Below are 27928 nucleotides of genomic sequence, written 5' to 3' on the forward strand. Positions count from 1 at the left end.
GAAAGTAAACACTGCAGAGCACATGGCGTCTCTCGCATCATTGAAGGAACTCCCTGAAGACCTCATGCAAATATTTATGACAGCCAATAAATACAGCAGACCAAGATGAGCGTGGGACAATAAGTAGCTCCTGGGCATCTGCGGAGGTAGGGCCCAGCTGGAAAGTACCATTTTAAACTTTTGAGCAGCCTGAATAATACTTTTTAACATACTCTGCTACCTGCCCAGTCTGAAGAGTGGGGAGCTGACTTGAATACATCTGTATCTCAGTGTCACACCCTGGTCTCCCCTCCCCGGGGTCTGCAGCATCCAACTAATAGGTCTGTGTCACTCTTCACTTCACTGCCAGGCCTGCTGTGGTTCTTGCTGCTCCACTGAAGCTAGCTGAGTCACTGTGGGCTGAAACATCCACCCACGGTACTCTAACATTTCCTTTTGCCTCCGGTGGTCCCTCTCATGCCTGCTGGGACAACAAGCTTGGCTGCCCAGCATCTCTTGCACACCTCAAGCCTCCATGTTCCCAGGGCACATCCTTATGTAACTGCAAGTGTTTTAAATTTTAATGAAAAGAGAGGCGTGCTGTTAGAAGTGTTTCCTGCCACTCGGCTTAAAAGCTTCCTAATTCATCAAACTCTTTAGGGCAGTAATGCATGAAGAAATATCTCAACACACTTAAATTGACCTTTTACCACCTCAAAAATGTAGCTGATGCCCACCAAAAATTTCACCAAAATTTCAGTCATGAGTAATTTGGTTCCAATTTAATTGGTTCAGAAAACATTTTACACAATCGTGTTTGCTTAATTACAGCAAAAACATTCAGACCTATCACATGCACACCTAGTCGTGACTTCTACCAAAGAATTAAGCCAAAAAACTAAAACAAAAACACATTTACTTACAGTTTACTCATCTGCCTCCTTACAGAAATATTGGCCTCAAAAAAAAAAGAGAAAAAAGTTTGTTTTGTCTTTTTTGACAAAACTATGCCAATAGCAAGAGGCCCATGCACCTGAATAGGAAACGAGGTATCTGGGGAATCCAAGACACATGATGACTCATAAATGTTCATATAACTGGGCCCGGTGCCTGAGGAGCACTAGATGGACACTTTGCAGGCCTCAGGCAGATCTGTTCAGCCTTAACAAGGGCACGAAGGCCAAGTAAACTGATGTAATACTGCATTCATCCTCTTTTCTTTCAGATTTTAAAAAGACCCCATCATACGTAAATGCATTTTAGTCAAAGTACTCATGCAGTGTCCTAATCCAATCTCAAAAGCAATGCAACAAGGGTCTGAAGGAAAAAAGTACTAAATATTAATAAGCATTAAATCATATTTGACAGCAAGTGCTCGACCAAAGAAAGTGATCTAATTAGAGGTAACAATTATAGGATTTATAGAATTAGAATTCTATTCAACCAGAGCTGCTACAGTAAAAGTGAGCAACTATACTCAATGCCACTGGACCCATCTGCTCATGCAGGCGAGGGTCTGCTGCTCCTTGTATCTGTGAAGGGTGAATCTGGTGCCATATTGCTTAAAGCTACAGATTCATTAACCTTCTGAACCTCCCTCGAGGCTCCCTATTAATTCCTGCATCTGTTCATATGGCAAAAGGATGTGAAAGACACATTGGGCGATACACTCCGTCAGGTCATGTCGAGTTCATTGGAAAGGTAGCAGCATGAATGCTAACCATTTGGCTAGCTTTTGATTAAAAGACTGGGCTTTGTGCTAGGCTACGAATTCTCAATAACTCTTCTCTGCAAAGTGACTTGTCTCACATTTGGTCTTTGGCACAAAATGAGGCACTTATGGAGATAATCAGCAGCCAGGCAGGACCTTGTGATGAGAGCAGTATGACTGAGTTTGACATGAGGGTAGATTAGGCTGCGGTCCAATCCATTAACAGTATCATGAGCACATCTAAGTGAAAGGGAACTAGAAAAGCATTTTTAATTGCACAAGTTGCCATCAAATCTTATCTGTGTCCGTCAGGCCAGATTTAAGGGTGACTTTGGGGAACTGTATCCAAAATGATGTAATGACTTCTTCCAGTAACAAAAAAGGACAGCAATGTTTAAATCAAATAAATGTTAACGTTAATGTTTAATGTGGCCTCTTGGGTTTAAATTACTATTTACAAAAGATTTGTGGAACTATCATCTTCGGCAAAGAAGGCCTCAGTAGGCGACTGACAAGGCAGAGACTCCTTACTATGTCTGTCATCATAACTCAGACTAGCAGCCTGCTTTCTTGGGTGCGCAATGCATAATTATTGCAAAAATCAAGATCGCTGAGGGAGGTACATTTTTTTCCCCACCCAAATCAATGGCATGGACTCCAAATCATTTTTTTCAACCCACCTTGCTAGACATACCGGCAATATTTACTTTGTTTTTAAAGAACACGTCATCAGATAAATAGTTAATAGGTTAAACTAATTTTAACCTTTCTGAATCTTAATGAATCAGGGGTAAAAGGTGAACTACTTTTCAAATATCCGTGAGGTAAAACATTGCATGCTGTACTTTGCAGGAACATTAGGTGAAACGTTAACGCTTACTCTGTCCACCAGGGAATGGGACTGTGGGTAGTAGAAGGAAAACTTTCAGGTGAGCAGACTTCTCCCACACCAAGAAGGGAGTGCGCTAAATAAATCATGACTGGGTTAAAAATAAACCATAAGCACCCCGTGCAGCAGTTGAGACAGCACCAATTGTTTGCTAAGCTGGCAGAGCACATAGTGAATTCATCATCACAGTGACTCTGTGAGTTTACATGATGGTTAAGCATGAGTCAGCATGTCTGGATGAGGGAGCTCAGGGATAAAGATGTCAGACAACAGAGATGTGTAGACAACTGCGATGATGTCATTAATTGCAAACTCGCATGTAGATATCACTCTTAAGCTACAATTACTTTTTATTAAAAACAAAAAGAAAAAAGAGAGACAAGCGTATTATCCTACGCAAATTCAACCCATCTCAAAAAGGGTTCTGATCATCACCATGCTGATAACATACTCAAACGAGGTGGACTTTTAAAAACAGGAAGTCCACACTCAAATTTGGCTAAAATCTTGAGTGCCTCTACAGTAGTGCTAAATTGGCTTCTTTCTTTCCTAGCTACTTCTATCAGAGAAATCTTCAGGATATCCTCTCTCAGAAGCCTTTGAGTGGTTTATATATGGACAACCTCCTCATAACTCAACAATGCAGGCTTTGAAAAAACAAAAAAAAAAAAACAAAGAAAAAAAACATTTTTCCATCAAAATATTTTTGTCTTTGCTTCTTGAAAGGAACTTCCTCTAGATCAGGGAATTGAAAGTGGACTGAAAGTAAATATTCTCAAAAGCATAAAGTAATAAAATATAAATACAAAAGTGCATCAATGAAGGCCATCAATAAGCAGGCTTCCTCTCTGCTTTCACTTATTTATTCAACAGAAGATAAAAGAGAAAAAGAAAAACATGACCACAAAAGGTTCTACTGCCTCTCCAATATCATTTCTACCCTGCAGGTAATGTGAATTTTTTTCTTGGCTCTGAAACCAAATGGAGACCTCGGTGTCTGCACACAGAAGAGATTTTAACCTGGAATGAAATGAAAACCTTTATGCATGCTCCAACGTTTTGGTCTTTAATATGGAGCAGCTGTGAACTGGGAATCCTGGTACCTAAAGGCAAACTTCCTCTGAAAGAGCCAAATTTGTACAAACGGTTCAAAAATCAGATATGACTGCTTATCAGGACCTGTTCATTTACTATAACTTTTTCCATTTTCTTTATGCAAATATCCACAAATGGTCGACATCCATCTCGAAAAATTGCTTCACAGATTTCAGACCAAGCAGTTTGATACAAACACAAAGTTTGAAAAAGCAAAGAAGAGGGAAATCTAAGAAGCAATACTGACTTGTGAGCTGTAATCCACTACCTGTGCCCTGTACTGGGAATCATCAGACACTAATGTGGAACTCTCTGAGAACTGAAACTCAATTAAGTACTCAATTACTTATTCATATGTGTGATCCCAGACTGATACAAGGAAGATGACTTTTCCCTGCATGAGTTATTAATTATTCACAGAATCATCTTTGTGTTGATGACTGGCTGTAATGCATCCTGCTGTGGTATCTCCCTTCTGGATTCAGATACAAAAGGATTTTTAATGACTTTCAAATGATAAAATTACTGGAAAAACTAAGCAAATTAGGCATTCGCTGTGAAGAAAATTTGCCTGTGACCAAACAGCAAGTCCTGGTCTTCAGTTCATAACCCAGTCACTTTCAATAAACCCCCAAATACTCACTCACTCATGGTTCAAACTGCCACTGCATAGAAATGAATTTAGATCAAAGCTCCTTTTCAGCGTAGCAGACACAAAGCGGACTTACTGAAAGCGCAATATACTACTTCTCCGATAAATCCAAATGTCCACAATTTTTTAATCTGCTTTGACAATTAACACACAGAGGCAATGAGTTCAGCAAAATCCTACCCATAATAAATTGTAAATGACAGCATTAATAAGACTAGTAAGCATTTATGACAGACATCTCTTGTTCGAGGTAAAGAGTAGTACCAATGTATCTGACAGTTTATGACCAAGAAGGCATGTATAGATCGCCGGTTATTTGTAAAAGAATCTAACCAGGAACAACTTTAAAACCATCGAGTCTTGATATTCATGTCATGTTAACCATTTAAACATTGTTGCAACAGTCCCCGATCGTATCCGCCTCCCCCACTGTGCTCCACCCCGCATACAAAGGAAATGCTTGGAGGCATTTACCTGGCTTCCTTGCTAGATACCAATCTGATCTAGTTTCAGCAGGATGGCTCAACATAAGTGTTGTCCATGAAGGTCTCCCCCGACTACCAATCTCATGGCATAAGAAACCACAGAAAACCTGCAAGAGGCTCCAGGTCAGCATCCAGGCACTTAAAAGATCTTTTGGTGTGTTTTTCATCTTTAGTTTTGCTCCACGCTCTGCACAGCTTCAACCTACCTAAGAGCATTTCAGATGTGAAGCACCTGGTCTACCAATAGCAAACACAAAACAAAACTTTTTTTTAAAGCGATGCAGAGCAGAAACCTGCTTTTTTGGATGCATCTGGTGAAACTGCAAGCTTTGTCTTTAGTGTATGTAAAGAACTCCAGAAGTCAAGCGACGCAACCATGCCTGATGTATTCCCCACAGTAAAATGTCCCTAAACAGGTTGTTTTAAAGTAGTAACAGCTACCAGAGAACTGAAGCAGTGTTCCAGTGTAACATGATTGGTTGGTGTTCGTTTGAATCTTATACATGCACTCAGCAGTTCATCCAGTTCTATGTGCCACACCTCCTTCTCATATGTTAATCAGGTACCAGGCTGAGTACTGAATGTGCCTTAATTGGCTTTGCATGACCTTAAGCTACCAGCGAGATGTGTGCTAATTGTTTAACTACAGTACGTGCTCCGTTTCCATGATCCCATCACGTCTGTGCGTCAAAGTCAAAGGCATTCATTGAAATGCAGGAACCCAGTGATTTTACATCCCTGAGTGGCATCTATGAGGCTACTTACTGGAATTGTCTTTCTGTGACATTTATTCCAACATGCTACAGCCACAAAGTGTTGAAATTACACCATGATGTGACAACGCTTCAAGTCTGATCCAAAGCTAGAATTGGCTCTGAGGAATATTCAAACACCCTTTTTACATTAGTGTACATACTGCTCAGCTTTGCCATGCAGGAAGTGGCAATTATCATTTCAAACGAGTGAGTGAAGCAGAACTGGCAGAGGAGATAAGTGCTTAAAGGAGAGTAAGGGTCACCTTATTCCCTCTGATACAGACTTGCCCTTCCCTGAAATTATTCAAGCTTGACGGGGAACGGTGGGAGATCAGTTCTTGAAAAACTTGCAAAGCGTCAATAATGAGCCGTGCGTCAGTCAGAGCGCAGTGTGATAGGAGGCATAATTTCTCTCTCTTGACACAGTCCCAATACAGAAACTACAGAAAAAATTGGAGACATGGAGCTCTTATGATGATAAAAATTGAATAGCAATTTTCCCCCTTCAGTCCACTAAACTACAAAGTGTTTATTGTGTGCTTCTGTGTTGAAAAGCTCACCACACTTTACCCTAATGACCCATTTAGACTAATATGGTGTTCTGATTAATCAGGAAATCCTCACGATTACAGACTAACAGTGTGGCCTGGAAGACTGAACCACAAAAACAGAGAAAGAATTTTACGTTCCTACTTGCTTGGGGCTCTTGACTGCTTAGTTGACAGAACCAAGTTTAATGATTGTCCGAAAACATTAGCAGTGAGGGGAAAAATCCTTTCAATTGTTTTCCAGTGCCTGTGGCCTCACTCTGATTTTGCAGCCCAGATATGTGAGCCACTCTGGTGCTGTGAAAGTTGCCCATGGCCACGACGGACCACAGCATCTTATTCATCTGCTGGGTCGATGACGATGTCAGGCAAGACTGTGAACAAACTCTGTGGTGTCACAAAGGAGAGTTGAAAGTTTAGAGTCATGCAATTGCACAACAGAGGCCTTTCTGAGGTCTGGACCATGCTGTATTAGCATCACAGTTCATCTGCTAATTACACCATCAAATCCAAAGGATTGGCTATCCATACTGGGCTATTCATCTCATGACTTACACGTCAAAGTGGTGGTGGGGGAGTGCGGTGCACGATTAATCCCCGTAGTTAAACCGATGTGAGGACTCATTTCCTTACATGATTTGACAAGCAGAGCAATAGGATTTAAAAGCATATCAGATGACTATATTCTGTTTCAGGCTCCACTTCACCTCGTCAGACCCAAACTCACTTCAGCGTGCTCAGGTAAGAACTTCGATTTCCGTGACCAAAAGGCTTGACCACAAAACTGTTCTCATTACTCATTCCAAGTAGAAACATGACACAGTTTGTCCGAGTCATTTGTCAGGTTGGCCGCTTCAAGGCAGTTGGCTGTTGACTCTCAGCAAACATCTGGACTTCAAAAAGAACAACCGAAGCAGTACTGCTTTGTTTACCGTCAGGCGTGAGCTCTGTCTTTGTCTTTGCCAGCAGTTGTAGCCAATAAAGGAAGTAAAAGGTCAACAGTTCTGTCCCTCTGGGCAACGGTCCTACTGATAATAGTGGAGACTTGGAACAAATAAGGGAATGATATCATAATGCATTTGGAGTTCAATAATCATTTATAGGGAAATAATTGGAAACGATCTAAAAGACTGCTAACAAAATGGCAAAATCAATTCTTAATTAAAGAGTGTACAAAAATTGCTTGGCTGGGGAGTGAAGGCCTGGGAAAAAAATAAATAAAATCCTGACATCATTAATATTTTCTTTAGCCTCAATTTAGTCATTGGACTTACTGCAACAACCTCCCTCTGCCTTTCACAAGGCTACTACTAGAATAATAATGATCATTATAACGCCATTTAATACCACTCAAAACAAAATTAAAACTCCTGAATATCTTAATTTAACAACAGCAAAGCCCTGTACAGCACATTAAGATAACGTTTATAATCATAAAAGAACTAGTAGGCCAATTTGTTTAACTTTTCACTTAAAGTGAATTTATTGAGCACCATCTGCCAAATTCTGCCCATTATGGTACAAAAAGCATGTCAGATTTTCTTTCTGTTTGGAAACATTAATCTGAGAAATACTGCACATATTTTAAATCCAGCACTGTTTACATTAGTTGATGTTTCTTTATGCTCCTCCATGTTTACTGCCTTTGCTGCACTGCTGTATGTGTTTGTGTGTAACCACCACCTGTTGAAACAAGAGGCCTGTACACAACAGAAGGATCTTCTGTTATCCTGATAACTTCATGGTTAACCTTGGCTTTCTGTTCCACGAAGGGGGTCCATTTCCTACTGGAGTATATCGATATAGCAAGCAGTAAGCATGTGTCGTTGCTGGGTTTCAAAAATGGCGGTTTTAACTTTTGTGAACAAGACGCTCTCATGACTCATGGAATGATGCTACTGACCAGTCAATCGGTGGCATGCAGACCGAAGACGCCACATTTTAGTACCTGTTTGGATCACTTGGAACACCGGGGGAGCAGGTACTGAAAAAAAGTATTTGGTATCAGGTGCTATGACCTCATGGAAAACCCTGAAAACCATGGCAAACCGTGCCAGTTTCCTGTGAGGGGGAAAAAAAAGAAGCAAGAATCCAAACACGGGAAATAAAACAAAAACAGCTTATACAAAGAAAAACAAAACAAAATGGTACAATTCCCCTCCTCCTATTGTGCCACTTTACACCTACCAATACCGGTCATAAAGGTCCTCACATAAAGGAGTTTTCTTCCTTATTGAGTGCACAGCACTTTTTCATTATTTAGGAAAAGGCGAGGTTTAAATAACCTAATAATATGGGTCTCTGGTAATTTACTATATAAATAAATACTGGATCTCAGCATTCCAGGCACATCGTAAGTCTGTTTTCCATTACAAAGTCACTGTTTATATTTTTCTCCACACTTCTTTCAAAATAAGAGAAGAAAAATGCAGAAGACGTTCATTTGTCTCTGGAGGAGAGCTCCACGTTACATAACATGTTTCCATTCAAAGACAGCTACCTTAGTTAAACCCTCGTGGAAGTCAGAGAGCACTTCTGATGAACTTGTCAGACAGATGCAGCCAAGTGGTATAAACCGTCCTTCAAAATAAACCTGAGTAGCTCGACATGTATTATCCAACATGTTTTTGCAATTCTGCCCCCAAACAGAGTTCAACAGGGGTCTGCAACTGCTCAGTTTTATAACAGAAGCGTGAGCACAAACTTGGATTACATCTACAGAATTATCAAAGACTTGCTACGGAAATGTTACAGGACTATATCGACCTCAAGAGGCTTCATTCGCACTGTCTGCTATGTTTGATCTTCAAGATAAACAGTGGAAAAACACCAAATATAATAAATGCCATGAGACTTAAGCAAGTACCTGAAGCATTTGTCAGTAGTGGTACAAATCTCTTTAATTCTCCAGCTCCATGTGATAGATGAACAGGCATGACAGCAATCTGACTTGAATTAGTGAAATGCAGATAGAACACATGTTTTTACCATCAAAACCAGATTTGTTTATGAAAGCAATGCCAGAGTATAAAGCAGCAATAAATGAAGAAAATCCAATTTGCTGAAGAATTTCTGGCTCATCAGAAAAAGCCTCAGAAGTGTCACCTGCATTCATAGTCTTCTTTTGACCCAACATTGAATACCCCTGCAGGGCCTGGCCAGCCTTTCTACACGACCTGCAGGTCACACTGAATATGAATGGCCTTGCAAATGGCAGGCGAAGCTATGCAAGGACACAGCGATAAAGTCAGCAAAAAGGTCTAGAGCCAAGTTTTAGTGAATGCAAATGTGAACCATTAAAAAGAAATGTGAACTTATCACCAATGTGCAAAAGCACAGTGTGACTTTTCACAGTTTGTGTAGCATTAACACTGAAAGAATTCTCACAAATTCCTCAAAGGGAGGTGCTGTTACTGCCAAATGTTTACGTGGCAAAACATCAGCAAAGCAAACCATGCACATTAAACAAATTTATGTTTAGGACAGAGAAACTCTTTTCTGTCTTCTGCACAAACTTAACTGGGCTGATGAAAAGGCAGCAATGGCTGGCTTAACGTCTGCCCTGTCGCTGGGTGCGATCTGGCTTCGGCCCAGCAAAATGACTGTGTTCCCACATCTGGGGCCTCTCAACACGCAAGTTCCCATCAGTTTGCCCTGAACAAATCGAATCCCTCTAGTCATGATATGGAACATCACTAACCTTCTGAGGGTTAAAAGCAACAGAGTGTCTCCTCTCCTGGGTCTCCACTTGCCCTCCCACTCGTTTACCACAACCTCTCCACATGCTGACCATTCCTCTGAAGTTGTTATAGTGGGTGGAGTGCTGGGTGGAGAGTGTGTGTGTGTGTTTTGATTGTTTAAACGTGTGGGTGGGGGTCTGCTTATGCATGAGTGTCTATGCGTTTCAGAGTAAGACACAGAGGATAAGATGGGAAGCACACATTATGATGCTGCTGCATGTGCTCCTAGAGGGAACGTTTCTTCAGTTTGTTTACAGTATAAACGCTAGAGCCCATCAGTGTTAGCTCTTGATACAATATCACACAGAGACGAAGAACAGCACAGCCCTGAAGGGAAAACTGCTCCACTGGTCATTTACAGTCTTACTCTGGTAAATCATATCAGTAATATCTAAACTCTGAAAGTCGTTTGCTCTCACATGCATCATAACCACCAGATCTGATCCAGCAGTTCAGGATAAATTTAAAAAAAAAAAAAACGCCTTTTCTAAGAAATCCCTACCAAAAACAGAGGAAATGGGATGCTTTATCTGCGGTCAAACGGTGTCTGGTTCATAGAAATGCAAAGTGATACAGGAGGTATGTCAACACAGTCTCCAACATGCCAAAGGAGATAAGAGGAGGTGGCTATTTGGAAGAGAATAACAGGAAAGGTGTCATTAAGCAAGTGTAAAACCGGACAGAATCTACTCCAAAACGACTCCACGTGGTATTTACAGAAATGAGTGACTGATCGAGACTTAGAAGCAACACTTTTCGCCCGATGTTTGGTGAAAACAAAGCAGAATCAGGTCATCAGAACGGTTTCTGGTTCGTTGTTTTATTGGGTTAAATGGAAATAGCAGCTGTTTACCCACATGTGCGACAGAAAACACAAGAGGCCAAGTCCAGCGGCTCTCTCCACACCTACATACAACATACTTCTTTTACAACAATCCGAAAAACCCCTTTCTAAAGCTGCAATGCAAAGAATTCTTTTTTTTTTAAAATCAAAAGTAATTAATATTTGGAGCATTCTCTTTAGGAATGAACAGGGAAAATGTGCAGGGCATGAATCAGCACCGTGATGAGCAACAAAAAATGTAAACTCCAAGTAGAAAAACATGCAAACTAATTTTTAAAGCGACAGAAATAATAATAACAATAATAATTAAAATGCAACAGTAACCTACACCATTACATTAAAAATCCCAGTTGCCTTTAAGGACCCCATCTTACAATAAACTACTTAAACTAAACAATTAAAATTCACACTTGTGTCCCGGACCACAAATGTCCGCAAAGATTTTTTTCCTCTAATAAAACATTAAAAAACTGTTACCCCCTGCCTCTCATTTATTTTTCTTAAAGGTGTTTAAAGTGGAGACAGGCAACAAAAAGTACGAGGAAGGCACAAAAAGACCTTACCATCCACGAGCTGCAGTGTAAAGACCTCGGTTACAGCTGAAATCTTCACGGTCACCGGAACAACTGTCGAAATCGATGTATCTTCTAAATCCGCAGTAAAGTGCGCTTTAACGCGTAGGTTATTGAGTCCATTAACTCGTCCGTGAGGCGAAGTCCATCCTCAGTGCGTGTGAAGACGAGCCTCCTCTACTACAAACTAAAGGCTGGTCGCTTTCATGCATCCAAACTTTAGCTCCTCCCACAGCACACGCACACTGCCTGCAACCATTGAGTGCTCAGCAGGAGTCTGCAGCACACATGTGCGATCACCTCCGGTGAAACAAAGGGAGAAAGATGTCAGAGGCGTTACAGCCGCCCCCGCGATCATGTAGTTTACAATTACTACGGGAAAAAATTAATATTTACGTGTAATGCAACAAAATCTTACTATAAAGAGCTGGATTATTCGTTGCCAAACGCGGAAAATGTTCTATCGACAGTTTAATGTATATTGTATATACACATATTGTAAGTACCGGTATTAAGATATTTTTGGAGTGAGACATGACATAAGGACTTAAAGGCAAGTCCAAACCATCAAAACATCCGTGGAGTTAAAAAAGGAATAATTACAAAATTCCCAGCAAAAACAAAACAAAAACCAAGGTAGTGTATGAACTGAATGGGGGGTGGACCACTTGATTAACACTTTGGAGGAACTGAAAATTGAGCTATGGCTCACGTCTAAATAAAAGTATATTGAATTTATTTTCTACTATAAGGCTTAAGAGAAATGGAAGAGAGAAGAACCTCCGTTACAGATGTCTTTGTGGAAAGAAAGTTTTCCTGCTCTGCTGTGTTGGGTATCAGCGTTTCTCTTCTCAGGGCAACCCTGAAGCCATCAAACAATGAGTGACAACTGAGAGGGTCCGCCACAAAGAGAATTACAGGGGATTATGTACAAAGGCAAAGACCTGAGCACAACAAGACTCAGCCATTCATGTAATCTCTTTTTGCAGCAAGAAAGGGGTAAAAAGAACCTTGGACTCCACTCATCAAATTTTCCTCTAAGGCTCTAAAACAACAGGATGTCCTGCTGCACACAGGACATCCAATCAAAATGATCGCTAAGGAGCAGGGACATAAATTAAACTCATGCACAGCACACCACCACCATTCATGCCCGTAGGGAGGAAGATAACATTAATAATTAGTCTCCAGTGCCTTGCTTTCAGTGACATGTGGCTATGTGAGAATTTGTCAGATTTCTTGAGTGTTAACACAAAGAAATGTGATGGAGAGTGCTCCAGGCTGCATCCGATAGCTCAGCACGACACAGTCCTGACACTTTATCCTCCAAATGTTGTCAATCTCTGACTGGTTTTGCGTGACTGTGCCACAGATAAAGGAGAGGCCAGTGACCCCTCAGCATAAGCAGACACACACACACACTCACACACAGAGGAATAACTGCAAGCGAGGGTTGAATCACTGATACAAGCCCATTTTCTCTTTGGCTTTCTGTCTGTCTCTCTTTTGCTTTTTGGCTGTACAGATGTCTCTTTCTATCGTATGGTTTCTGATAGACGCACAACGAATCAAAGTTGTTCTTCTTTATCTGCTGAGACCTTAGTAATCCCTCAAATTCAAACAAGGATTACTAGTGAGAAGATTAACATCTTTCAACTCGTGCAAAAGTCAGGCTGGAAACAACAGGGGGTGGCCATACCACTCAGCAGTGCGAATTTCTCTAAAACAGGCAGAATTTAGTTTTCTCTTTTCACTCTTATATCACTGATGGCAAGAAAATCTGTTACCTACTTCTGTGAAAACATACATATATCTAACAATCAAGAGAGAAAATTAGTCTCTACTTTCTACTGGCAAAAACAGAAAAAATTACAGTACCAAGGAGTCCTCACATTTTGGTACTCACAAACAGAAAATGCAGCAACAAGATGCTGAAGCTGAGTAGCTCTGCAGCTTCAAGTAAACCACTTTGATATGATTATAGCCTTCTGGTAATGACCATACTGGAGTCTATTTGAAGCAGTTTACACTTTGCACAAATTACTTCTGACTTTGACAAAAGCCCAGTTGTTGATCACATCACCCTTAATCTACTGCTGCACTCAAATAATATCCCCTTGTGGTGGCACGCGAACTTGAACACAGGGAGCATACAGCAGCTATTCATATTAAGGTCACGGCCACCGTGGAGCTTTTATTGGGGTTAAGTAAATGACAGACAGTCAGATGTGGATTTTCACCCAGTGTTTTGTGGATTTACTCACCAAACAAAATCTCTAAGTAGTGCAGCTCACATTAAAGCCAAGCTTGTGTCAGTGAGTTTATTAGATATTTTCGTTGATAAATATATTTAATACAGCTACCTGTGGAGGCAGGGGAAAGAAACTTTTTTGTTTTTAAATATAGTCACAAGAGCAGTAGCATACTGGATTCACTGCAATTTAATTTGTACAGAAATTCATGGAAAACTTGCAACCATCAGCTAAATCGAGACTGTCTGATGACTTAGCATTTGTGCGTAACAGCCAATGTCTCAATGCTTCAGGCACAGCCAGGGACTGTATAATAGATGAAAAGCCTCTGGGTCTGAAAAGTCTGGAGTCTTTCTAGTGGTCAGCAGGGGGCGACTCCTCTGATTCCAAATAATCAGGTTGAATGGAAATGATGGAACGCCAATATTCCATCCCAGTTAACCATTCCTAAAAAGTTCATGGTCTTCAAGTGTTTCACACATTAAATTGTCCTCCATTTCTCAGTTAGAGAAAACTTGATCAGCTTTTGATTGTACAAAAAAGACACCCAGGAGTTGGCTGTTCAGTTTTTCCAGTTATTATTTTACCATGGTCGCATCAGGTTTCACCAAGCTTGTAACGTTCAAATGCCCAACCCAGGTAACTGCATTCATCTTTTGTATGAATGGGTGAAGCCGGTGGATATCCAAGCCAGTGTGCTGCTCATTGTTTCCAAACAGATACATTTAACAAGCTAACAAAAGCTCAGCCTTTGTCAGATAATAGCCAATAACATATTGAGATGGCATTTCACCAAATCTCCCCGGCTTTGCTCTCCACACATACAGTTTACATGCACGCAACTAAAGATATCACTGCTGTGCCTATGTATATAAAAATAGCAGTATAGCTGTAGTAGCTGCTAGCTGGCTGTAAACTTGCAGTATTCTTGGTAAAATGATGAAAGATTTTGTGACACTAGCTATAAGGTACACACTTTATAAGAGTAGGGAGCAGATGGAAGACTGCCTGGAGAAGTGGAGGCAAGCTCTGGAGAGAAGAGAAATGAAGAGGAATGGAAGTCGGCAGAAGCAAGACAGAATACAGGAGGACGTGTGTCCGAATGGGAGGGAGGCAGGTAGAAATGTGAGGGTGCAAGGAGAAGAGGCAGTGCAGGTGGATGGGTTTAACTACTCGGGAGGAAGGGGTCAACCATCCAGACCAATGAACCGTGCATGAGAGAGGTGAAGAATAGAGTGCAGGCAGGATGGAGCAGGTGGAGACAAGTATCAAGGGTGATTGGTGACGGAAGGACAGCAGCAAGAATGAAAGGTAAGATTTATGAGACAGTTGTGAGACCTAAGATAAGATGTATGGTTTGGAGACAGGGGGCAGAGCTGGATGTGGCAGAGTTGAAAATGTTAAGATTTTGGTTAGGAGTGAGCAGAAGATGTAGGATTAGAAATTAATATATCAGAGGTGTAGCTTGGGTCGAGTGGTTTGGAGACAAAGTAAAGGGAGCCGCTGAAAGAAGAAGAATATACATGGCTAGGGGCAAATTAGCTATGTACCATAGCCACACAGTATATGATTTAGCATCTTTTTGTTTAAATAAATGACATCTCTTTGAACTGTACACTTTACAAACAGTATCTCTTAAAGGAAATGGAAATGTGAATTTTTCAGAAGCTTCAAAGTCAAACCGAAGGCCTGCGCTCACCTGTTGGATGCCATGTTAGTGGGAACTATCCAGTCCACGTGTTCCTGCACAGCTAACAGCACTAACACTCAACTCCATGTCCTCATCTTGCTGAGCTCTAACAGACCCCAAAATACCCCCACATTTCATTCAACCGCTCTTTAAACTGATGATTGATGACTGTTGATGAGAGCACTCAGATCTGAAAGGTTCCAATTTGCTTCTTCTATAAATGACCCTGAGATGTGTTGTTTTGACACTTTCGTCATATATCAGAGATAGTGATAATGTGAGGTTTTGTACCCGTAAGCAAGGGGAAAAAGCTGCTTGCTGTCTCCATGTTTTTCTTCCTTTTGGATATTCTTTCTTTCTCACATGAATTAATATTTCTGAGACCAAACGTTTGTTTGTTAGCGATGAGAGACCATTCTCATACCTAAATTTTCCACATGGTATAAGGACCCCGAACCAAAATCACTTGCCATAATCTATATAACAAAAAAAAAGCAAAATAGCTAAAATAAAAATTGTTAGTTTTTGCCAGATTTTTTGTTTTATGGTGACCCACTTTGCAGATAAGAGCATTTAAATAGTATGACTCAGGAGCTTGGCAACTTTGCGCAAGCTAAAGGCTAACACTGGCTTATAAACGTTTTCACGCTGTCAGTGTTAACCTGTTTATAATGTTAGCGATCTTACTTTAGTGTGCGTGTTTGCATGCTATCAGAAAACAGACAGCCTGATGACTAAATGCACATTTAAATACAGCTGGTCTTTAAGAGCGTAGCCACAAGCGGTTTGCTTAGCTTTATGTAGCCTGCCATATTTGTGGTGTTGGTCCCTTTTGCACCCCTCCACAATCGAACACACGGACGTGTTTATGGTGACAGGAAAGATAATTAAACATGAGATGCAAATCGTGCCATCAGCTATAATTGGCTTGTCCTTTCATTCCATACATGTTCAATTATCTCAGAGTGAGGTATTGGTTCATCCGAATAATTAAAGCTTAGAGATTTACCAGCTAGCTTTGTCACCTTAAGAATGAAGGTCTGAAACAAACAACCTTCATATCAAGGTAAATTTCACAAAACAAAGCCCCCAAATAATGTGAAAATGTAAAGTCAGCAAAGTAAGCAGCCTATCTACGGATTCACGTTATGACATTTCTGCTCCAGAGGTCAGTAAACAACAGAAAAATTATACACAAACACAGAGAAAGCCAAAGAAAGGCAGATGAAAAGAGTGAGGCAAGTGGTAAAGATTTCAAAATGGACTCAAACTCTTGATGCTACGAGCCCATACTGGAGCCAGCTGGACTGTTTGGGTACCTTTTTATTCACTAATGAAATAGAAGCAATATCTGTCTGACAGGTTCAGAAGCAGGAATGACATGAGGTGATAATATGAATTCTGTAGGATGTTATGAGATTAATGCTGCTTAATGTGGTTTGTTTTTCCCCTGAGGGCTGGAGGGAAGTGATGTCACTCACGGTCAGCCCAATTTAAATGAACATGGTGGTGTGTGTGTTTGCTCAGTCTTCTTTGTCTGGCTCTTTCTTCGTGATTTTGAAGCTGGTGCCGCAGCAGGAGGGCATAGGTGAAGGTCCTGCACAGCTGCAAAGCGGAAAGGGGGAGGGTGGTGGAAGAAAGCCTCCAGGCAAAGAGAAGGAATGAATAAGTTTTGGATTTTTTAAATGAATTTTCCAGCACAAATAATGATTACAAAAATGAGATTAAGTATGGTATGTCATTAAAGTGCAATACCATTAAAAATTATAAAATAGCTTTTTTTGGGGGGGCAAATTTTTGTGATTCCTCTCTGGAATTAAAGAGCAGAAAATCAAAACTTGGAGCTGCAGTGTTTTCTGTGAAGCTCTGTGGAGGTTTGAGGAATGTGAAGAAAAACAGCTCATTGAAAACAGAATGAAATTTCAGTCAGCTGCTTGGACGGCAAAGATCTAAGCAATCCAGGCAAGTTTTCAGGCTGTTTAGTTTTTAAAAAAGTGAAAATGTTAAACAAGGATCATCCTCTATATTTTGCTTTCATTGCAGCTTTCTGTTCTGTGTTTAGTCTGTGCTGAACCACTGCACAGTGCCAGGTAACATTACGCTTTAGACTATGTCATTTTGCAGACCCACAGTCCCCCTAATTACCAATAGGGTTAGATTACAGACAAGTCTGAAAGTTTGTTTTTAATTTGTTGAAATTCTGTTAGTGAAATCCCGTATGTGTGGCATTTGCTAGACAGTTTAAGTTTGCTTCGATATTACTGTACAGTAAGAAAGTTTCCACTTTAGAATGGAAGAACCAGAGCAGCTGTCATGTTTTTTTTTCTCCCTATAACTAGGCCCCGCATCATCACATGTTTTATTCTCAGAAATATTTGTGGTGCCCCTGTTCAGAGCAAATGGAAAAAAGACAATTGAGCACTTTGGAAAAATAAAGAGAAATAAACAGTTTACGTAGAGGCCCGTGTTTAGATTGTGCTGCAGAGGCTAACACAGTCTGCACTACAAATGTAAGAACTATGTGAATCATTTTCTTGCTTTAATTAGAATCCAAATTGGTTATACCGTTGGAAGAGTCAATGAACTATTGACTGAATTGATCTTTTTAATTTGCTAGTTCATCAATACTTTACATTGAGTTAGCATGCCTTCATTTTCGCTCCGGCCTGTTGGTTTGACGTCAGTGAGCCCATTGAGGGCAGATGCAAAATTTACCAGTTGAATCAGGCCAGAAATATTCTGCAACTTCGACTCCACGTTACAGGAAGTAATGCTCCAAAGGCAGAAGTTGTGCCAAAACATGTTAAACAAGAGAACTCTCGCAATCAGAGAAAGATCTAATAATTTAAGAACTCCTTAGGGAGATAATTAAAATGTAAACTCTCTGCCAAATTGAATAAGTGCAGCATGGCTGCAATCTCAGCTCCTGGTCTTCCTTTTAAAGGCTTTAGGAGACTGGAGAGACACAGCGTCTCTTGCTGTCTGTAATGAGATTCAAACAGTAAGAAATTTAGTATTAGTATTTAGTATTTAGTATTTATTTATTTATTGTCATTGTCAAGAACAATGAAATTGCGTTTGGGGCTTCCATACAACCCCCAAAAAACCCCAAGTGTACATATTTAACCCAGTGTGACTCCAATGCAATAAGACAATCCTTAGCAATCAATAAACTATCTTAGTATGACCACAAACTAACCTTTCAAGCACCAAAATAGTGCTTCACTGGCCAATAGGAACCAGCTCTGCACACTTTCTTATTGCCTAGTGGTTTATTTGGTTTGTTTTTTTTTGCTGGACCATCATTTTAATTACTTTTCATTTATGCCTACAGAGGCTATGTCAGAGTTAAACAGCCTCGAGGAGGAGCTTTTTCATGTGCTAATCTTCGATTAAAAAACCCACCAATATATTTGCACACTGTTCCACGAGGGACTGTGGAGATTCTGATTAAGGTCAGCTGACGTTGGAAATATCTTGGATGAGTTTCTTCTTTTCCATGTGGTCATAACTGCAATCACAATAAATGCAGAGGGAGCTGAAAGGCATAGCAAAGCTAATTTGTTTGTTGGCTAATTGAAGAACGGCATGCAGATTATTGAGCTTGGAAAATATATTGTTTGGTTTACAGCTAGTGAGCTGGTGGCATTTGATGGATAACACTTCCCTCCAGATTTTCTAGATATTTGTTTTGAAATATGGATCCCATCATTGTACTACCAACTAAAAAGAATGAAGACAGTCAAAAAGGAACCATCATTTATAGTGAAATGGAACAAAAATGAATCATGTCTGGCTTTTTTAGCCCACTACGTGTAACGCTGAAATGGAAACACATCTGGATGAATTAGTTATGAGAGTGCCCACATGTGAACTCGCCCAGCCCTATAAAATATTAACATTTCAACACACTAGATTTATAAGGTAAGGTTGCAGTGCAATACAACACAGAATAGGAACTAGTCAAACTTGACTAAAGAAGAAAAATGCACCAGTGATTTTCATTTCACTCAGTTCCATTATCATCAGTGTGTCATTTAGCAGTCAAAAGCCTTGGCAATAATAGAATTACTATTCCTATTAGACTCAGTGTCATTGAGCTTCACAGTGAAAGAGTCTAGTGCACATAATAGGAAAGGATAAGACAGTGAGAGCATTGCAAGTCTCTAAATGTCAGAGGTGCTCAAGTTCACACCACATGAACACACCCAGTTTTGTCAGCAACACAAGCAAAACAGTCTATGTAAATAATAACACTTTACTTTTATTGTAGCCAGTGTAGCTAGCACTAATAAGAACAAAATAAACCTAACCCAGTACCAGATTTGCATTTACATTCAAACCGCTTTTTTCCTCTCCTTTGTTATCTCAAACCAGGTGACTGACAATTCTCACAGAGGAAATCACATCACACACACAACACCCTGGAGCATATTTAGGTTTCCTAATCCAGGCTGCACATACACACATATGCACACAAATTTCTCACCTCTCTGAGAGCTGACGTCCACATGCACCTCACTACGGCTTCAAGCACCTTACTAGGATACACACGCAACATGCTGAGACCCTGACCAAATACAATCTATTGCCATGGCACCCGGTGAGAGGTGACCGGTATCTGTAGTAGCTGAGCAGCCTCACAGCACTTCATTACTCCAAGCACAAACTCAGCTGCGAGCGTCTCCTCCAGGTTGCAGTGGCAGCAAAGCCTCCCGGTGTTTGTCCGTCACTCTCTGCAGAACAAAACACCGTCCCTCCATCCTTTTGTCTTATTGTCAACCACAATCGCCGGCTGTCATGCGAGAAAGGGACTCACCGTGCTTGCCCCCCACTGTGGAAGAACAGGAGCCAGGTGGAGCAGCAGAGGCTGCAGCGACGGAGGAATCCCCCTGGTACTGTATGTGTAAGAGTGTGTGTGAGAGGGAGCATGGAAGTGTGTGTGTGTGTGTGTGTGTGTATGTGTGCATGTGTGTGAGTGTGTGTATGTGTGTGTGCGCGTATGCAGGGAGTCAGAGCTGATCCAGCAGATGCAGGCGGGAGCCACCAATAGAATAAGGAAGAGGGAGAGGAGTGTGTGAGAGGAGATAGAGGGAAAGACAGCAGAGGAGGGGTCTGGTAGCATTACATCATAGACTAGGGAATGGTAGGTTTGCAGGGGGTGGACTACGGGTGGGGGAAGGTGTGTGTGTGTGTCCTTGTGTTTGCGTTCGTGTCTGCATCACCGTATATTCTCCCTCTGCAGCAGACCACACGATGATTAAAGATTGGGTCCATTCTGCATGCAGTGCATTGTCGTCATGGTGCCTGCACCTGTGTGTGTGTGTGTGTGTATGGTTGTGTACTCATGAGCAGAGCATAAAAAACACCTATAATCAGGAAGGTAGAGTAATCACAAGGACATGAACCACTTTTTGTTTGTAGATTATGGATCCAAACCTCCTGGTGGCTATAAATAAGTGCTCAGCTTACAGCTTTCATGTACAGATGTATCCCAGATGCTCATTTTGCTTTCCTTTTTGTTTCTTACACACTCAAACAGGCACAAAATGACAATCCAGTCTCTTTTCACCATAGGACACACTGTAAGCTAACTAATGGCTGCTATGTCAGTTTGAAAAAGCACTGATGGACACCCTGTTAGGAAGTTACTGACATTTCAGGTGAGTGATTCAAAACACTTTCTGCTTGCTTTGACATAAATGGAAAAGGGAAAAAAAACACACACACAAACTTTTCTTGTTACCCTATAGCAGCAGCAGCAGCAGCAGCAATCACCTGTCTTTGTGCAGCGTGCCATCCCTAAAGAGAGACAGAGAGTGAGAAGAGAGGAGAGAAAGAGGGAGTGAAAAGGAAAGGCGTTAGTAGAAAAAAAGAAAACAATGACAGCTCAGGGTCATCCTTGCACCTCTGCTCTGTCTCTAGCAATCTGGCACAAGACAGGCAGAAAACGAGATAGGAAAGGTGCAGGTGGCACAAACACAAAGATAAGGAAGTCTCTTCTTCCAGCTCTCTTCATTAATTTTCATAAGTTGTCGGTGTTGAGCCCTCCAGGCTTTCTGTGACTTATAGCACATTTGTATGTTGCATGCAAATTGAAGTCCCTAAATATTTGCTTAACGTCTCCTCTCCAAAGCAGACGCCACAAAATGTCTTTGCTTGTCCACACATAATATTTGAGACCGGAAGTATAGAGTGTTGGTTAAGTTCTCTAACAGTCATTCTCCATTTCCTCTCTACTGCTCTGTTTATTTCATGTTTCAAAAGCTCACAGAGTTTATTTAAAAAACGTATTTGAAACAACAAGTCTTTTTCTTTGACAGAGGAAATTAAATAAAAGTGGCAACATAGATTTTAAACACATTTACCATCCTCTATTTTTGATGCTCTGGTTAACAATAAATGGTAAATGAACTGGATGTTATATAGCGCTTTTCTACTATACCTGAACACTCAAAGCACTTTATAAAACATGCCTCATTGAGTGACTCATTCAAGCACTTTTTTCCATGCTTAAGTGGTTTCTATCTAACCTTCACACTTCAGTGCATGCACTGGAGAGCAACGTGGGGTTAGTATCTTGCCCAAGGATATTTGGCATGCAGACTGGAACAGCCAGGGATCGAACCACGCGAACACTGGTTGCTACACCATTAAAATGTGAATCTGTGAATGAAATGAACCACATGGATTATCTCCTTACAATGCAAGGTTCTGCAAGGAAATTGCATTCATGCGAATGTGACACTCCACCCAGTTAACCAGTGTTGCTGACCAAGCACCCCATCTCTGGCCTGACAGCAGTGCCACCCACTATAGACAATAAATGTTCCAGACCAGTTCAAGGTATTGACCCAGCATCAAAACTCCCCAGATCCCAATCTGATTGAACGTCTGCAGGATGCACATTTCATCATGGCCCCGCCCTGCCTGCAACAGGACCCAAAGGATTAGCTGCCACCAGCTAGACACAGAGGTGGCTATAGCGACATGCACAATATTTGGCAGGTAGTTTTAATGTTCTGGTTGATCTGTATTCATTATGTGTGATACTACAGATCAGGAAACAGGGCTTTGTTTAAAATTTAACAAACGCATTGTGACATGGGTTAATGCAGCACTTGTGCAGTTATCATACCTCAAAGTACAGGGGGAAATCTCTGTGGGGGGAAAAAAAACCACCACCAACAACAAAAAAGAGCTGGAATGATTGATGATTGTTCTCCATTTACAGCATTTCTGGCACGATCGCTGTTGTGCTTTCAGAAGTGCTGCCTCGTGCTTCTCCTGCCAATTTTCTTTTATGAGATATTGGATATTTTCACACTTTTCTTCTTCTAATGATTCTTGCTTGTCTTTCAGTTTAGGGTTGATTTTCACTCTGATCAGTAGCTGTCCAAAGGAAAAGGAAAAACGAAATAAAACAATCTTTATCCTCTCACTATATGCAAAATTTTGTGTGAAATTTTGTTCCTCTTCTCTGAGGATAGCAGTCAAAGCTCATAGTTGTACCATATTAGTTGGCCATTTTCTTGTTTGCAACTTATGGCAGGGGTCACTATGAGGTTTATCTTGTGAGGGGTAATGCTGCATACTTTTTCAGTTCAGCTCAATTAGACCTAGCCCCGTTTCAAGGTCAATTAGGTGCAACAAGAACTTTGCAATGTTTTCACGCAGATCACATTGGCATGTTTAAAGAATGAGACATTCTTCATGTATCCCTCACTCTTTTTTTATTCTGTCTCAACCATCTTATTTGTTGCAAGCTGTTAGATGAGTTGTGACAAAGTGTGAGTGGGGGTGAATGATTTAGTCTAAATGTTCTTATAGCATTTGGATGTCCTAATTTGGCGCCAGGTTATTGTAGGAGTGAAAGTGACATTAACATCTAATTTGGTAACACAGCTATTCAATTCAGATGAGATTCTGAGTTAAATGATGCAATCAGAGAGCAAGAATTGTGATGTCAGAACTCTCGATCAAACACGTACAATTTATGACTATTAAACAGTTGACAGGATCAGCAAAAATCACTTCTGCTTTTGAATACTTTGATTTAGGTGTGATGGCACTCCAGAAGGCCTAAATAAAATAAGACAGCATGAAAAAGTCTATCTTAACCAACTATTGACATAAACACACTAAGCGTAGGCAGCCTGATTAAAACACATTCAGTCCCCAGGGCCTTGCCACATTAAAGAAGAGAAATGAGAGGAGCCTTGATGATGCCCAAGTCTAGACAGGCCAGGAAGAAAAAGTGTTTCCATCAGTCTCAAAAAGATTTTCAGTCTCAGCCAGGCAGGAGCTTTCACCTTACAAAGAGTAAATACACCAGACCCCACATTAAGTGATCAGAAGTTCTTGTTGTCTAGATGAACCTGCATGTCAGTGCCCACTTTGAACTGTTTAGATAAGCGCGATCTGCCTGAAAAAGCAAAAGAAAGATATAAGAAAACAGCCTGGATAAAATCCTGGCTAGAGCGTTGTAGTCCCACCTAGTGCTCCAGGTGCAGCTCTGCCTTGTTCTCCCTTTCCCCCCTTATCTGTGTGAATATAGGCATCTTAGGCTCCTATCTTAGAAAACCTGTTGTAAGGCCTGCCTAATACTTACCTGAATACCTGCTTGAGAGCCTTTCACCTGCAACTGGAAACTTGCCTGCAATTAGGCTCTTAGTTACTGGAACTCTAGCCCCGCAGAATGAAAGCGGGTTGTAAATTCTTGTCTTGTTATTTACCCGAGTGTAATCCCAGACTCAGAACACCCATTGTTATTGCTGCTTCCTGAGTTCAGTTCATTAAAGCTGTTAAACTTCTGTGTCCTGAGTTTGAATCCTTCAGGTGAAACCTCGACAGAGACGTGAGTTGGACTGCAAAGTCTCCTCTTATATAGCAATACAATTGTGTTATCAGCTCATGTTCTTTGCAGTCATCGTGTAAACTGAAACCATAACAACAGGCAAATACTGGATCATCACAGACACTACAGTAAAAATCTGCTGACCAGCTCAGATGTGAATAGACCTGGTCCAGCTTGACACCAGCGTATTCGTTCAAGTCTCCTGCTATCTTTACCAAACTCCAGGTGGTGCTATGCTAAAATGATAAGTAGTAAGGCCAGGAGCAAAGTTATAAACATGGAGGAGAACACTGTTCTGGTGGTTAACTTGTTTGGACACCCCCGATGTTTTCAAATTATTTCAGAGCTGCATGGCTGTTGTTGAGGCTCACATAAAACAATACACATGCAGAGCTGTGAATAAGAGAATCAGGACGGCTTTTGCCAAACAGTGGAATGAGAATGCTTTTGCAGTGCGAACGTTAACAGGACAGCTCTAAGAGTTGGGAGATCAGTATTGTACTGCATATACTGTGTTACTGTATTACTTTTTTAGAGTCAGAAGTGACCATATTTGTACAAGAAAGTGGAGGGCTAAATGATCAGTTAGTCTGATACTCCGTCCGAGTTTGAGTCAAGATTTGCACTCTTAGACTGTAAAGATGCAGCAGAGAGAAAAATATATGTGTTATTAGTGCTATGAATGAAAGCCTGTACAAACAGAGCTAGTCGGATTATTTGTCAAACCAAAGTCATTTTTTATTTTCATTTGTTAAGTTTTAACATGCAAATCCATTGGGAGATTGGCTCACCTTTGGAGCCAGCTTCAAGTGGCCACTCAAGGAACTGCAATCTTTGCCACTTCCGTGTTGACTTCATTGTTGCTGCTTGGTTGGAACTGGTGTGTACCCACACGACACTGGCTGAAGTTTGGAGATCATTAAACTGAAAAAGTCACTCACATTTGCAAAAACGTACCTTTGTAACCTCTTTGTTGTCCCCAAGTCCTTCTTACAATTGGTGTTGGTTTGTGCCTCATCCTCAGCATGACTCAGCCACAAGCATCTCTCCACCCTCAACCAAAAACTCAACCATCACAGTAAATTAGTTTATATACACACTATATTGTTTATATCTTGAGGGGTTTTTTTTGCATGTGCTGTCTGTATATATGGTGGTTAAAACTTTTCAATTGCTTACCATGGGTTTGTGCACTTTCATCTTCACAGGAGGGTTGCACTTGTGCAAAGGTTAATGCTTTGAATGAAAGATAAAGTGACACCCTGAAGCTATTTACATTATTTTAAAGAATGGTCATTTCTTGCCCATGCTGGACAGTTTGTTATGGGCAGGTTTCAGTGCAGCTCTGTCTTTCTAGTCTTACGAAAACAAAACTATGCCCTGTTGGGAACGGGCCACATCTAAAGTCAACATGGTGGCAGAGTTCCCAGGCTCTGGAAACTAAGCAGTCATTAAGACCACTGACATGAGAATGGCAAGCTAAGCTGCAATGATTAGTTATTCAGTATGGCAGCATGTACAGTACATCTAGAAAAAACGGAATATTGTGAAAAAAATCACTTTTACTCTAATTTATTTCAAAAAGATAAATTTTAAGTTTATTTTAAATTGTCTATATTTACTTCCAAATTATTAAAATAGCAGATTTTGAGTAAATTAAAATTCGAACAATGTAAATACTGTGCATCTCTGTCTGGTTCAGTACACATAACTACAGTCATGGGGAAGACTACTGACTTTAAAGTTGTACAGATGACTAACATGAGCACTGTCCACACAGAATGTAAACTACAGAATGTCATCTTCACTCTGTGAACAGCCAGCCTATTAAAGGGAAGCTCACTGGAAGAGAAAAGTGTTTCAGGAAAAAGGTGAACAAGAAACAAAGGTGACTGCAGCCTTGAGAGGAATGTCAAGCAAACTCAATTCAAGAACTTAGGAGAACTTCACAAGGAGTGAACTGAGGCTGGTGTCAGCGCACCAAGAGCCACCACACGCAGATCTCTACAGAAAAGGAGCTGCAAATGTTGCATTCTTAATGTCAAGCCGCTCCTGCGCCAGAGACAATGTCAGAAATCTGTGGGCTGAGGAGAAAAGGAACTGGACTGTTGCTCAGTGGTGCTGTCATCTTTTTAGACGACAGTAATTTTTTCATTTAATTTGGAAATCAAGGTCCTAGAGTCTGGAGGAAGAGTGGAGAGGCACAGAATCTGTGGCGATTGAAGTTCAGCAGTGATGAACTGTGAGGCCATGTTATTTGCTGGTGTTTGCGGCTGTTGATCCACATTGAGCATCTGCCTGGAGATTTTAGAGAACTTCATGTTCAAGCAGAAATACTTAATGAAGATGCCAATTTGTTTTTTCTAGAATGTAAAATAAATAAGGTTTGTAGATAATGTTTTTAATGTGATTGATTGGCCATCCATCCATCTGAACTGAAGGTATTGTCAAGAAAAAGATTTGAAACCCTTAACCTCATAATGCAGGTGAACTGGCCACTATCAAAGAAATCTGGGCTTTGATAACACCTCAGCAATGCTGCAAGCTGATCGTCCCCATACTACACCATATGTGATGCAGTAATTCGTAGCAAAGCCAAGTGGTGAGTGTACAAATGATATACTTTTCATGGGTTGGACATTTCTGTATTCTAATCCTTCACCTCCATTTTTTGAGTAAACTTATATTTCAATCTGAGAAAAAGGAAGGAAAACATTTGCTTTTGGTTTGTTAAGCTAAAAACTCCTTCTTCTAGTTTTTTCTATTTTTTTTTAAATGAAAGACAATTTGTTTGTCATGTTGTCCAGCCAGCTATACAATACTACTATCCATTTTTTGTCTTATTTCCCATCTTCATCACCTTCCAACCAGTCCAGATGGCTTCTCCTCCCTGAGCCTGGTTTTGAACGAGCGCTCTTCCTTCCCTCGGTTGCCAAGTGCTGCTTATACGAGATCATCTAATTATTGGGGCTCTGATACTGTCACTCTCTTAAACATCTTGAAATGACTGTTATTGTGAATCGGTGCTTTATAAATGGGACTGCTGTTTCAGTTATACTTGGGATTTTCCCTGTTTTATAGCTCAAAATGTCTGCTGTGAAAAGGGTCTGTAGAACAGAGCCAATCAATAAGGGCTGTTAAAACAGTGTTTTCTTCAAAAACAGCAAGTCAGATTGCTTGACACAGTGAGGATCTCAACAGAAAACTGTGTGAATTGATTTTTCTGATCTATAAACACACAGAAGTGCTACTTATAATGTTGACCTCTGGTATTACAGTAAATTTACTTACGTCCGTTTGGAATGAAACAGTTTTAATTGCTAAATTTAAACTGGGGTTGTTCTGCTTTAATCTGACAGCTTTCACTGAATACAGAGAGGACACATGCAACATGCAACTCACTGAGCCAGAATAATGCTTAATATGCACCACTCTTGAACCAGCCTGCACAGAACCTGCTGTTGGGAAATGCAGAAAATCTTTTAGGAATTTCCAGGAATAGCTGTGTGAAAGTTGGAAAATAAACAGATTTTTTAATCATATAGCAAAGTAATGAATGTATATGTATACATTCTTGTATAGACAGGCAAGAAAGCAAAGGAAAAACAATATAAAACATCTTACTAGTAGTAAAGTCATTTATCAAATATTGTTAGCTATTGGATAGAGAGTGCAGGGGTTAAGCCTGTCACCTCACTGCATGGAAGTCCTGGGTTTGCTCCATATAAACACGTACAGGTTTACATGTTCTCTCTCTGCCTGTGTGAGTTTTCTCCTGGTACCATGGCCTCCTCCCTGCTATCTGTCTGTGTCTGCTGACAAATTGGCCCCTGTGATACACTAAATCCCAGTACTGAGA

The 27928-nt window shown here is 40.7% G+C and overlaps 1 protein-coding gene across 2 annotated transcripts in view; it reads right to left on the reverse strand.

The window, feature by feature from the left end:
• Window positions 1–20243, reverse strand: part of sema4bb (sema domain, immunoglobulin domain (Ig), transmembrane domain (TM) and short cytoplasmic domain, (semaphorin) 4Bb) — a 63718-nt gene extending 43475 nt beyond the window's left edge. Inside the window, exon 1 of one of the 2 annotated variants that reach the window (XM_014407568.4) lies at window positions 20032–20243. The gene's annotated coding sequence lies outside the window, so the exon portion shown is untranslated. Of the gene's footprint in view, window positions 1–11261; window positions 11480–20031 lie in introns of those variants that run through there. The other variant, XM_014407544.3, reaches the window with a different exon arrangement.
• Window positions 20244–27928: the final 7685 nt, after the last annotated feature.

Source organism: Maylandia zebra, linkage group LG1 (genome assembly GCF_041146795.1).
Source record: "Maylandia zebra isolate NMK-2024a linkage group LG1, Mzebra_GT3a, whole genome shotgun sequence".
Lineage (NCBI taxonomy): Eukaryota > Metazoa > Chordata > Actinopteri > Cichliformes > Cichlidae > Maylandia > Maylandia zebra.